Consider the following 13638-nt stretch of genomic DNA (forward strand, 5'->3'; position numbering starts at 1 on the left):
CTTCCCAAATTTTAAAATCTTGTCCTCTGAAACAAGACATATTTAATATTTAAGATATGGTTTGACCAATGAAAAATAGAGAAAACAATTACCCATATATATTTTAATGCTGCCTAAAAATTTATCTGCCTATTTTTCGCAGCCCAGTCATACCAATAATTCATGCAGAGCAGGTGCTAGGCTCAAAACCACCTGTGTCATTCATTTACCTCTTAATGAACTGCTGCTGGGTCAGTTCTCCAAGCTGTACACTCATAAAACTGAGTTTTTCACTCTCAATTCAAGACCACATATATCCCTTTTGAAGTTCACCTTCTTAGTTTTGGCCAGTCTTTTCTGACTCTTAATTTTTAGTTAAAAAACAAACAAACATATCGAACATTCAGAAGTTTGGAAAAAAACACAGGCATTCCAAAGGCTTTTACTCATATTAATAATTTCTGCCACAACTTTTGAAGGAATAAGAAATGCTATTCAGAAAGTAGAAAATAGGATGGTTCAATGTAGAAAAAATAGCACCTGTAACATTCCAAGCAAACATTATTCACAGCCAATAATGAATATTGCCTAGATGTTGAAAAGGGAAATAATTTACTTTTTTATTGCTTCCAACCAAATGAGATGAATATTGACATCATTTCCCTTTAGAGCCAGTTTCATGCTAGAAGAAGCAAGTAAATAAGGGCTGAAAAGTGAGTTATGGACTTGGCATAGTCCTGGAAAAAAGGAAAAAGCCTTTTTTTACCCCCCCCCCAAAAGATAACATATCCTTGTACTCCCCCATGTACTGATAATGACCAAGTTGACAGTGCAAAATAGGCACAACTCCAGTGAAATAAAAGTCACATAAAACAAAGTCTAGGTTTGAAGAGAGCTGACCCAGTAGCCGCTATTCATGACTTTAATCAACACAATTAAACACATGGATTAAAAATATTCAATATAGAGACTAGAAGTTAATCGTCTACTTCAAACTACTAGGCATATTATCATTTTATTATTTCCTTAAGCTGGTATTAGCGACTATTGAACTGTGGCATTATATTAAATCCCATGGGAAATGCCTCTATAATCATTTCTGGGGTACATAACAGTTTCAAACTAGCACAAAAGATGAGAGTGGCTAATCATAAACTTAACCAGGTGGTAATTCCAATTGTGGCTGCTGTTTCAGATGCGGTATCATTGCTTGAGCAAATCAACATATTGCCTGGTACCCTGCTGTGCAGCTACTGATCTGGCAAATGCTTTGTTCTCAACATGGACCAACAGAAACTGGCAAGGCCAACAGTAAACCTTCACTGTCCTGCCTCAGGGGCATATCAACTCTCCAGCCTTATGCCACAATCTTGCCTGCAGGGACCTTGATCAGTTCTCCCTGCTACAAGACAACAAATTAGTCCTTTATACTGATGATACCATGCTGACTGGACCTAGTGAGCAAGAAGTAGTAACTACTCTAAATTTATCGGTAAGGCATTTATGTGGCAGAGGATGAGAGATAAATTCAACATAAATACAGGGGCCTTCCACGTCAGTGCAATTTCTTCCTGTCCAATGGTACGGGGGCATATCAAGATATGCCTTCTAAACTGAAGGATAAACTGTTGCATCTGGCCCCTCCCGTGACCAAAAAAGAGGCACAATGCCTAGTTGGTCTCTATAGATTTTGGAGATGACATATTCCTCTTTGGGTCTGCTATTCAAGCCCACTTACTAAGTGACAAGAAAAGTTGCTAGTTTTGAGTGCGGACCAGAAAAAGAGGAGGCTCTGCGACATGTCCTGCTGCTGTGCAAGCTGCTCTGCCACTTGGGCCGTATGATCCAGCAGACACAGTGGTGATGGAAGTGTCAATGGCAAATAGAGATGCTGTCTGGAGCTTTCGGCAGACCATTATAGGAGATCACAACTCAGGCCTTTAGAGTTTTGGAGTGAAGCCTTGCCATCCTCTGCAGATAACTACTTTCTTTTTGAGAAACAGCTTTCGGCCAGCTACTGGGCCTTATTAGAGACTGAATGCTTAACCATGGGCCACCAAGTTACCATGAGACCTGAGTTGCCTATCATGAGCTGGAGGCTGTCTGACCCAAACAAGCCATAAACTTGGACATGGACATGCATAACAGCACTCCATCATAAAATGGAAATGGTATATTCAAGATAGGGTTCGAGTGGATCCTGGAGGCACACAGTACATGAGAAAGTGGCCCAAATGCCCATGGCCCCCACTCCTGCCAATTACCTTCTCTTTCCCAGCTCATAGCTATGGCCTCTTGGGTAGTTCTTTACAATCAGTTGACAGGAACAGAAAACTTGGGACTTGTTTATAGATGGTTCTGCATGATATGCAGGTACCACCTGAAAGTGGACAGCTGCTATACTGTAGCCCCTTTCTGTATATGCCTGAAGGATAGTGGTGACAGGAAACCTTCCCAGTGGGTGCAACTTCAAGCAGTGCACCTGGCTGTTCATTTTGCTTGGAAGGAGAACCGGCTAGAGGTGTATGTGTATACTAACTCCTGGGCAGTTGCCTATAGTTTAGCTGGATGTTCAGGGACTTGGAAGGAGCATGATTGGAAAATCTGTGACAAAGAGATCTAGGGAAGAGGTATGTGCATAGACCTTTCTGAGTGGTCAAAAAATATGAAGATATTTGTGTACCATGTGAATGCTCACCAGAAGAAGGTATTAATAATCAAGTGGATAGGATTACCCACTCTGTGGCTACAAGTCATTCTCTTTTTCTAGCTACAACTTAGTTGCCCAATGGGCTCATGAACAAAGTGGTCATGGTGGTAGGGATGGAGGTTATGCATGGGCTCAGCAACACAGACTACCACTCACCAAGGCTGACCTGACTACAGCCACCACCGAGTGCCCAATTTGCCAGCAGCAGAGACCCACACTCAATCCCCCATATGGCACCATTCCCCAAGGTGACCAGCTGGCTACATGGTGGTAGTTTGATTATACTGGACCACTTCCAACATGGAAGGCCAGTGATTTGTTTGAACTGCAATAGACACATACTCTGGATATGAGTTTGCCTTCTCCACCATCATGGTATTCCACACAGCACTGTTTCTAATCAAGAACCCATTTCATAGCAAATGAAGTGCAGGAATTGGTACCTGCTCATGGAATTCTCTAGTCTTACCATATTCCCCATCATACAGAGGTAGCTGGATTGACAGAACAGTGGAAGGATCTTTCGAAGACTTAATTACGTAGTGCCAACTAGGTGGCAATACTTTGCAGGGCTGTGGCAGTGTTCTCCAGGAGAGAGTGTACATTCTAAATCAGCATCTTCTCTATGATGTTGTTTCTCCCATAGCCCAGATTCATGGAGGGGAATCAAGGAATGGAAATGGGAGTGGCACCACTTACTATCGCCTCTAGAGATTCACTAGAAAATTTCTGACTTCCTTTCCTTGCAACCTGAAGCTCCACTAGTCTACAGGTCTTAGTTCCAAAGGAGGAGTGCTCCTACCAGAAGACACAACAATGATTCCATGAACTAGAAGGTAAGACTGCCACCTGGTCACTTTGGGCTTCTCATGCCTCTGATCAACAGGTAAGGAAGGGAATTACTATACCAGCTGAAGTGACTGATCCTAACTATAAAGAGGAAATAGGACTGCAACTATACAATGGAGGTAAAGAAGAGTTTTCCTGGAATACAGGAGATCTCCTAGGGTATCTTTTAGTACTACCATGCCCTGTGATTAAAGTCAATGGAAAAATGCAACAACCCAATCCAAGCAGGACTACCAATGGCTAAGAAACTTCAGGAATGAAGTTTTGGGTCACCCCACCAGGCAAAGAATCACAGCCAGCCAAACTGCTTGCTGAGGGTAAAGGGAACATGAACGGGTAGTGGAAGCAGGTAACGATAAATATGAAATATGACCACGTGACCAGTTACAGAAACAAGGACTGCAATGGTACGGATATTTCTTCCTTGCTTTGTTAGGAGTATGTTTGTATTTACACGTAAAAAAAATCTTTGTTTTCTTCTCTATCTTAAGGCTTTTATCACATGACATAAATTGCATTGTTCATGTCATAGTATTTAAGCTATAGAATATCAAGTTTAAGACTGGATGTTATCTAAAGACGTGCAGTGTACCCTTTTCTGGAGACTTAGTGCATTTCCAGCTATAAGCAGGACAGCTAAGTATTGTTAGGTGAAAAATATGTCTGTACCTGTAATGTTCTATTTAGAGATTAAGTATGGTTTAAGGTGATGTGCATAGCTACCAAACTGACAAAGGGTAGACTATGGTTGGATTCATGTGTCAACTTGGCCAGGTGATGGTGCCCAGTTGTCTGGTCAAGGAAGCACTGGCCTAATCATTACTACAAAGACATTTCATGGCTAATTAATAAACCAGAAGACTGGGTGATTCAACAGTTGATTCCATCTATGGCTGATTACTTCTATGATCAACTATGACAGAGTCTTCTCCAATGAGAGAATCCAATCAATTCAAGACTTTTAAGGGAGAGGTGATAATGTCAGCGAACACATAAAAGAGAACTTTCATACCTATTTCAGCCAGTCAGCCTCTCCTGGGGAATTCATCAAAGACCTTCCTTGGAGTTGCCAGCTTGCTGTCAGCCCCATGGAATGTGGACTCGTATCACCACAGTTGTGTGAGACACTTTTATAAAATTTCATATTTACAGATATATTTACAGACATGTTCTGTTTCCCTGGAGATCCCTAATCTTTTTTGAAAACTTCATTAAAAAACTTTTTTTAAACTTCATTAAAAAAAAATGGGAAAAACAAGTCTATGTGAGAAAGGATGATGATCCTTGCAAATGGATGGGACTTTGAGCACAGATGTTAAGTCATAACCATTTCCCTTATCCCCAGCAAAGCTTTACCTGCCCCACTGCTCACTGATAAGGATAATACATACTTCTTAAGTAATCACTATTTCTTATTCTGATTTTCTCAGTTACTATTTAGTCCTTAATTCACTACAAACATTGTTCCACACTACCACTTTGCTCAAGATCACCATGGCAACATATTGTAAACTCCAAGACTACCTTCTAGCCCTTTATTTCCAGAACTGTCTGCTGGGTTTATCACTGTTGACCACTGACTTCTTGTAACGCTCTACTTCCCGGGCTTCTGGGCCATGTTCTCTCATAGAGACATATCTCCCAGGTCTGTCTTTCTGAGTTTCCTTCCTGACCCACCCTCTGGCCTGTCCTTATTACATGAGTGTTTCCCAAGGTCTATCTTTCCTGATTATGTCTTTAAACTTATCTTTTTATATCTACTTGTCTATTCATCCATCCATCCACTTACTTCGTCCTTTAATTCACTCAGTGATATATATGGCACACTTTCACAGGCTCTTCTCCCAAAAAGGTCTAGGAATATTGAGTTAGCCACCGTTTCTGATACACACTCTACTGTTTCATGCCTCTAGATGTGTGCTTGCATGTGTTCCCTCTGCCTGGCATGTCTTCCATTTTTCTTAACTTGTCATTCTTACTCATCACTAAAGACTCAATCTAAACATTATTTCCATTAGAAATATTCCCCTCATCTCCAGATGAGGTTAAGTCCTTTAACAAGGCCTAGCATTATAGTGCCTAATAAATGGTTGTTTAATAAATTATTCTTAAATTACCAAACTAAAGTAGGTTCCTTTGGCTACTCCCAACAGTAAAGGTTTTATCTAACCTCAACCAAAAATATCAAAGTCAAATGAGTAGGCAGCTCATTTTACGCTGGAAAATGCAGAGGAAAGTTTGAAAGGTCTTGGGACCTAGATATGCAGCAGGAATTTCCCTCAGTGACAGGGATAACACGGTTTCTGTACAGCAATTAGGGATCATGTAGTGCATTAGTTTTCCTGTTGCTGCTGTAACAAATTAGCACAAACTTGGTGGCTTAAAAGAAATGTACATGTACTCTTTGTTTGGCGGTCATAAATCTTTCAATGGCCAAAATCAAGGTGACCACTAAGGGAGAAGCCATTTCCTTGCCTTTTCCAGCTTCTGGAGCTCAAGTTCTTGAATTCCCTGGCTCCTGGCTCTTCTTGCATCTTCAAAGCCAGTAGCATCTTATTTCAGTGGTCACAATGCCTCCTCCTCCTGTGTCAAATCTTCCTCTGCCTTCGTCTTATGAGGACACTTCTGATTGCATTAGAGCCCACATGGCTAACCCAGGATAATCTCCCCATCTCGATCAAGATCCTTAACTTAATCACATCCACAGTCTCTTTTGTCATATAAAATAATATTCACCGTATTTGGGGATTAGGCCCTAAATTTCTTTGGGGCCATTATTCAACCTATGACACACATTTAACTGAATTCAATTTAATTCATTCAATATTGAGCATGAGCTATGTCATGCTGTGTGTCAGAAACTGATAAATTCTGGGGATATATTATTTGGACAAGACACAGAGCACGCTTCAAAATGTTTAGTCTTGTGGGGGTAATAAAATAGAACATTCTATGTTCTGTGATAGGAGTAAACATGAGGTACAATGGAAGCCCCACAGTACAGAACCAAGAATCCAGGAGAAAAATGCTGGTTAGATAATTAAAGCAAATGTCACAAAGCTCACCTACTCTGTTTTAACATAAAGATGCATTTACCTAGTTTTAAAAATCCAAATTGTTCTTTTTGTTTAAAAGAACATAGGAGTTCCCTGTTCCATCCTTCCTCACTCTTAATTCTATTTCCACAAAACTATTTTTTTCAATATCGAATTTTCTAATTTATGACCAGGATATATCATACCCTCAATTTATGTAAGTTCTCAAATTCTCTTGGTAATGCTTTGTATCTTACTGTAGTGGTCATGTAAATCTTTCTTTAAATCTAGTCCTGAATTTGATGCTTTCTGATGGTATATAATGGGTATCTTCAAATTTTAATTTCTAATTGTATGTTTCTAGTATACAAAGAAGACTGATTTCTATACCATGTATCCAGTGACCAGGATAAATTCACTCACTAAACAGACTAAAATTCTTTCAGATTTTCTATGTGAACAATTAAGGTATTGTGAATAATGAGAGAGTTTTTCTTTTCCAATCGTATACCTTCATTGCCTTATATTACTGGCTGGTACAGAAGCGTCAGTTTGCCATTAAGCATATCTGTTGTAGTAATTCTGTGTAAAATATCTCTTAGGAGATGAAAGAAGATCCCTTTAGTTTTCTTTTTTAATCATGAAGCAGTATTGAATTTTATCAAGTGCTTTTCCAGCAGCTGTGGAAATCATCTGTCTCTTCCCCTTTATTATGTTAATGTGGTATATTTATTGATTTTTGAACTTGAAACTCAGCTCTCACTTCTTTAATACATATATACATACACACACATATATGATACATATATGTATACAATCATCTGACACTTTGTTAGGACTTCTGTATCTCTGTTTATGAAAAATTGGTGTGTAATGTTCCTTTTCTGTATATCCATACCAGATACTGGTATCAAAATTATCCTGGACTCAAAAAATTCTAGGAAACATTCCCTCATTTTCCATTCTCCAGAAAACCCTATGTATGATATTTTCCCTTAAACGTTTACAAGAAATCACAGGTGATGCTTTCTAGACCTAGTAAAGACATTTGAACCTGGAGTGGAAGTATTTTAATAATATATTCAATTATGTGATGGGGGAGGGGTAGAAATTTCTCTACTTTCAATTTTTTTTATAATATCCTCTTATCTTTTTATTGAACTTACCAGGAAGTATAGTAATATGCTTTTGTCAATTTCTTTTATCATTCTTCCTAGGTTATTAATTTTCTGCTTTCAAAAAAGTCGACTTTGTTGATCCTCCCTACATTTTCAATTTCATTAATTTCTGCTCTTATCTTTATCGTATCCTTCATTCTTTTTTTGTTCACTTTATAGTTTTTTAATTGTATAGTCCAATCTATGACTTAGAGATTTCTCCTTTCTAATATATGCATTTAAAGCTAAAAATTTCCAAGTATAGTTTGAGATGCTTCCTACAAGCTTTGATATGTTGTATTTTTACTATCAATCATTTCAAAATATCTAATCTTCACTGTGATTTCTTCTTTAATCCATGTGTTACTTTTCAAACATTTGGCAATTTTCCAGCTAACTCTGTGGTATTATTTCTAGCTTAATTTCACAGTAGTCAGGGATATTACCCATGATTTTCATTTCTTTACAAGTTGTTGAAACCTGCTTTATGGCCTAACACACTATTTTGATAAATGTCCCATGTGCACTTCACAAGTATGTGCATTCTGCAGTTGTTACACATAGTTTAGGTCATTTGTTAATCATGTTGTTTAAGCGTTTTTAGTGATTTTTTTCTCTGCTCAGTCTATCAGTTACTGATTGATGCTCAAGTCTCCAATTATGTTTCTGGATTTGATTATTGCTCCTTTAGTTTGATCAGTTTTTGTGTGACATATTTTAAGGCTATATTATTTGGTGCTACAAATTTAGTGAAGTGACTCTTTCATCAATATGAAATCTCTCTACATCTCTAGTGAACCATCTTGACTTAAGGTCTACTTCTTTTTTTCTTTTTCTTTTTTTGCATGGGCAGGCACCAGGAATCAAACCTGGGTCCTCTGGCATCTCAGGCAAGCATTCCTGCCTGCTGAGCCACTGTGGCCTGCCCAAGGTCTACTTCTTATTGGACTAATGAGGCAGGGACTCATTGCGTTGTTGGGTAAACCAACTATCAGTACAGGAAGGTTTTTTTCTCTTGCTAGTCAATGTCCCTAGGGAAGGGTTTTCCCACTCTCTTGTCTAGAAGTATTTAGTCCAATTAAGGGAATGGGGCTGGGCCTCTCACTGTGTTGACTTTTACTTAATTCCCCAGTTTTTAGTTAGATGCCTTATTCCCACCCTTAGCTATGTTAGTTGTCTGCCTGGGTAGGGAAAGAGTAGTAACTTGGCTAAAAAAGGACCAGAGCAAGAGCAAGAATCCACCTTTTGAAAACTTTTAACCATTTCCCTGTTTCCATCTTTATAAACCTCTCTTCAGAGGTACCGGGTTCTGTGGCATGAATTAACTTCTAACAGCCTGTTCCCAAGCTGGCTTTTCTCCAGTCTACCAAGACTTTCTCTGCTTTGGCATCTCTCACCTTCTGCTGCTTCTCTATAGTTCTCTTTTCCTTTATGGAATTAACTCACTTTTTTATTCCTCTGCTGTCATTTTAGTAGGGTTTGGGAAGGAAGGGAGATAAATATGCCATGTTAACTAGTCCGTTTACTCTTTTCTTTTTTTTTTTTAGTCCATTTACTCTTAATGTCCCCATAATTCTAGTAAGTTGATGGCTTCCAAATTTGGGCCATCACTTGTTTAACCTTCATTAGTTACATAACCTTTCTTAAACTTGATACTATCCCTCCCCCAGTATATAAAATATATAATTATTATCATCATTAACAAGGAAGGGACAGTGTAGTTCAAGGCAAACACACTACTGACAGAAACACTAAACCGAAATGGGAATGCACATAAAATAGACACAGTATTATGGAACATTTTAATTTGAGGTCCAACAGTCCTTCCCAAACAGTTGAAGGGGCATCCTGAGGGTGATTCACACTTTTAATCTTAAAATGCTGACCTATAATCACCTGGAAGAGGTTAAATTGCATTCATGAAACCCTGTTTTAGAAAGCAGTGGCATATGTATTTCACTGAATAATTTCTATCAGAAGTTGAACTTTTTTTTTTTTTTAAGTTTGAGCACCCAATATTTGTGCAATATTCTTTTCACAAAAGATGAAAAACAAATTAGTAAAAAAAATGATCCCTAGCTCCTCTACCCATGTCTCAACTCCATTTTCAATTCCTCTCTCTTATCTACAGGAAAATACACTTCAATTTTTTAATGCAAGTAGAGAGAGATGAAGTTTCTGTTACTTATAAGCATCAAACCCTTGCACTTAGCAACTTTTATGCCTCAGTAACTGTTTTCTAAGGGAATTTTCCATGCTTTCAGTTTCACCAAGGAATACAATGTTACCCACTTGTATTTCTAAGGAAATCAAATTCTTCTGAATAATGTAACATGCTGTCTAGCTTTCAAAAGGGTATCCCTACACACCATGAAGATAAGAACATAGACGGTGCTGTCTCTCCCACAGCTTTCAGAGGGAAGAAAGCTACCTTTCAAGTGACATACGAATCCCTTTCATGAAGGATGGGTTTGTTAATCTACATTACAAGAACCTATTCCCATTGTAGACAGTGGACAATGACAAAACTTTAATCAGAGTCTATAAATTTAGACCCTCACCCACCCAAAGCTTCTCCTTATTTCAAGCAGATGATTTCCATAAAATTGCTTCAAAGGTGAATCAAATAAGATCCCCCTATGGCAGAATGGAAGGTTTGAAAAGACTACTACTGATAAGCTTAAGGAAAATCCACCTATCATGCAAATACAACAGGACAAGATAAAAACAAAACACATTTGCAAGGTCCCCTTGGGGACTTCGGAGAAAGGAGGAAATATTAAACTACCCAATCTGGGGAAGTCCTGATATTCTCAAAAGCAGTGGGGACAACCAATTCAATAGGTTGAGCCCTCAATCTTGGGGTTCACCCCTAAGCACATATTCCTGCAATGAAGAAGCTAAGTCTACTGATAATTATGCCTAAGAGTCACTCCCAGAGAACCTCTTTTATTGCTCAGATGTGACCTCTCTTGGCCAATGTGGCAGGCAAACTCACTGCCCTCACCCCTATATGGGTCATGACTCCCAGGGGTGAAAATCTTCCTGGCAACATGGACTCTGAGTCCTGGAGATGAGCTGGAACCTGGCATCATGGATTGAGAATGTCTTCTTGACCGAAAGGGGGAAGAGAGAAATGAGACAAAATAAAGTCTCAGTGGATAAGAGATTTTAAACAAAGTTGAGAGGTTATCTTGGAGGTTATTCTTGTGCATTATATAGATATTCCTTTTTAGTTTATGGTCTATTGAAGCGGCTAGAGGGAAGTACCTGAAACTGCTGAACAGTGTCCTAGTAGCCTTGATTCTTGAAGACGACTATATAACTATATAGCTTTTACAGTGTGACCACATGATTGTAAAAACTTTTGTGTCTGATGCTCCTTTTATCCAAGGTATGGACATATGAGTAAAAAAATAATAATAAATAAGGATGAAAAATAAATGCATAATGGGGAGAAAAAGGGTAAAAATTGGGTAGACTGATATACTGTGGGGGTCAATGAGAGGGAGGGATAAGGGGTATGGGATGTGAGTTCTTCTTTTTATTTTTTTGAGTGATGCAAATGTTCTAAAACTGAGCGTGGTGAAGAATACACAGCTATGTGATGGTATTGTGAACCACTGATTGTATAACATGGTTGGACAGTATATGTGTGGATATTTCTCAATAAAAATATTTTTAAAAAAACAAAGAGAATTACTCAAAGCTCTGTCTCAAATGATTTCTCAAAGGTATTAGCCCCAAGAAGGCCACACCACATTACTAAGTACACCAAACCCACAATAACTTTTGCACTTTGACCCATAGTCCTTTACTTTATTAATATGGATGATGGAAGCATATTTTTACCCTCTATAAAATGCAGCTTAAAGGTTCTTTGTTCTTTCAGTAGGGAATGGATCATTTATTTGTTTGCTCATTGCAGATCTGTGTTATATCCATGGCTGCAGTTGGCTGCTCTCTAAATTCCTACTTGTTATTTATCTTCTTTCACCTTTCCTTTGAAACAATTTTCTGCTGCATTTTAAATCACTTTCCTTGTTCATAACATTCCAGGAATTTTAAAGAAAAAGTAAAAAAGAACAATGAATAAGCAAAACATGAATAAAACAATCGAACCCACTTTTGCAAATGATGGGAACATTTAAAGTCATTAGATAACCTCAAGAAACCTCAAACACCCTGCTAATGTTTCATAATTTAAATTACTGATTTTGAAATTATGGGAAAAAATGATGCACTTTTGCTTTGTGGTTCCTTTGAGGAAAATTTAACTAAGATATTACCTAAGCTTGAAAAATTAGAGATAGTATGACTATAACAATATTATTAATCTTACTTTACATAAATTAACTCATTTCATCCTCCCTATGAAGAGAAACTACTATTATTATCCCCTTTCAGAGGATAAAACTGAAGCAGGGTAAATAACTGGCCCAAGTCACAATGCACTGTGACAAAGTTGGTATGGTTCTAGAAGTCCTCTCATGTAAACCAAATCAACTCAAGGGTGAAGAAATTCATGTAAAGGTTTACATTAGAAAAATCAATTAAGACACAGTAAATGAACACAAGCTTGAAGAGGCAATAAATTTCTCCTGAACATAAAGACTGTATCCTAAAAGACACTACTTTCAAGAAACCTAGAATAAAGAGTGAGATTTGGAGAAGTAAGGCAGCTCATCAAATGTTTCCTTTAGTAACACTCAGTTTTTAATATTATTTACCAATAATGGGAAGGAGGGATAAAACACTAGCAGAGTAAGAAAGGAAAGTTGGCTAAGAATTCACTAATTTTCACTGAAAGAAAAGTTAAGATGGGTAACAAAAGAGTATCAAGGTTGAATCATTGTATTGATATTTCTTTCGGTCTCCAGTATCTGAGGGCAGCTAGAAGCAAAAATTTAAAATTGTGGAATGTAACTCATACTAAACTCTGAAATCTGTTCTTCGACTAACTGTTGCGATGTGCTTTGAAACGTATTGCTTTTTTGTATATGTTATTTCTCACCACATAAAAAAAGTTGATTAGGATGATAAATGCAGAGCTATATGGCAATATTGTGAACCACTGACTGTACACTTTGGATGATTGCATGGCGTGTGAATATATAACATACATCAACCAAAAAAATAATGGAATTAACAAGTGAGCATGACTCCTGAATCAATATACTGATATTTTTCTTTAAATCTCCAGCGTCTTGGAGCAGTCAGAAGGAAAAACCTAAAATTGTGGAACTGTAACCCATACCAAATTCTGAAATCCATTCTATAACTAATTGTTGTGATGTGCTTTGAAATTTATTGCTTTTTCGTACATGTGTAAAAAAAAAAAAAAAGAAAGAAAAAAACACAGACTGGGATAAGCTCATGAATGAGCTTGGGATACCATCCTTAAAAAAAAAGTTAAGATGGGGACCATTAGTAAGGAAAATAGTCATCTACCTTTTATTTTATTTCTTAGGAATTTTGGATCTGAACAAACACTGGCATGTTTTACTAGGTTTCTAGATTCTCTGAGACCTTTTGTTCCAAAGAACCTCTACTTCCAGTTGACTGTTTTGGTAGCAAAATGTTAGGAAGTTTCCTAGCTAACAGTTAGATCTGCTAAATTCTACAGATCTCTCTTCCTAGAGAAACAATAGAGCATTAGTTTCTCTTTATAAATAACTGATAAAAAGACTTTTGATGCCAGTCAATTGATTGGAAATAACACACAATGTTGCACAAGTTCCTAAAATGTTGCAATGGATGAAACTGTGACTGACCCATTAGAACACATATGCAAGACAGAAAGACCCACTGTTTTCCACTGCCAGTCACACGAAACTAATGCAATGATAACTCACGATGTTAAATCCCAGGTTCAGCTGGGTGGTTCTTTTCTGCTAAGAACTACCCT

The 13638-nt window shown here is 37.8% G+C and overlaps 1 protein-coding gene across 4 annotated transcripts in view; it reads right to left on the minus strand.

Moving 5' to 3' along the window:
* SIPA1L2 (signal induced proliferation associated 1 like 2) overlaps positions 1-13638 on the minus strand; it is a 245756-nt gene that overhangs the window by 98797 nt on the left and 133321 nt on the right. The window lies entirely within an intron of this gene.

Source organism: Tamandua tetradactyla, chromosome 7, assembly GCF_023851605.1.
Source record: "Tamandua tetradactyla isolate mTamTet1 chromosome 7, mTamTet1.pri, whole genome shotgun sequence".
NCBI lineage: Eukaryota > Metazoa > Chordata > Mammalia > Pilosa > Myrmecophagidae > Tamandua > Tamandua tetradactyla.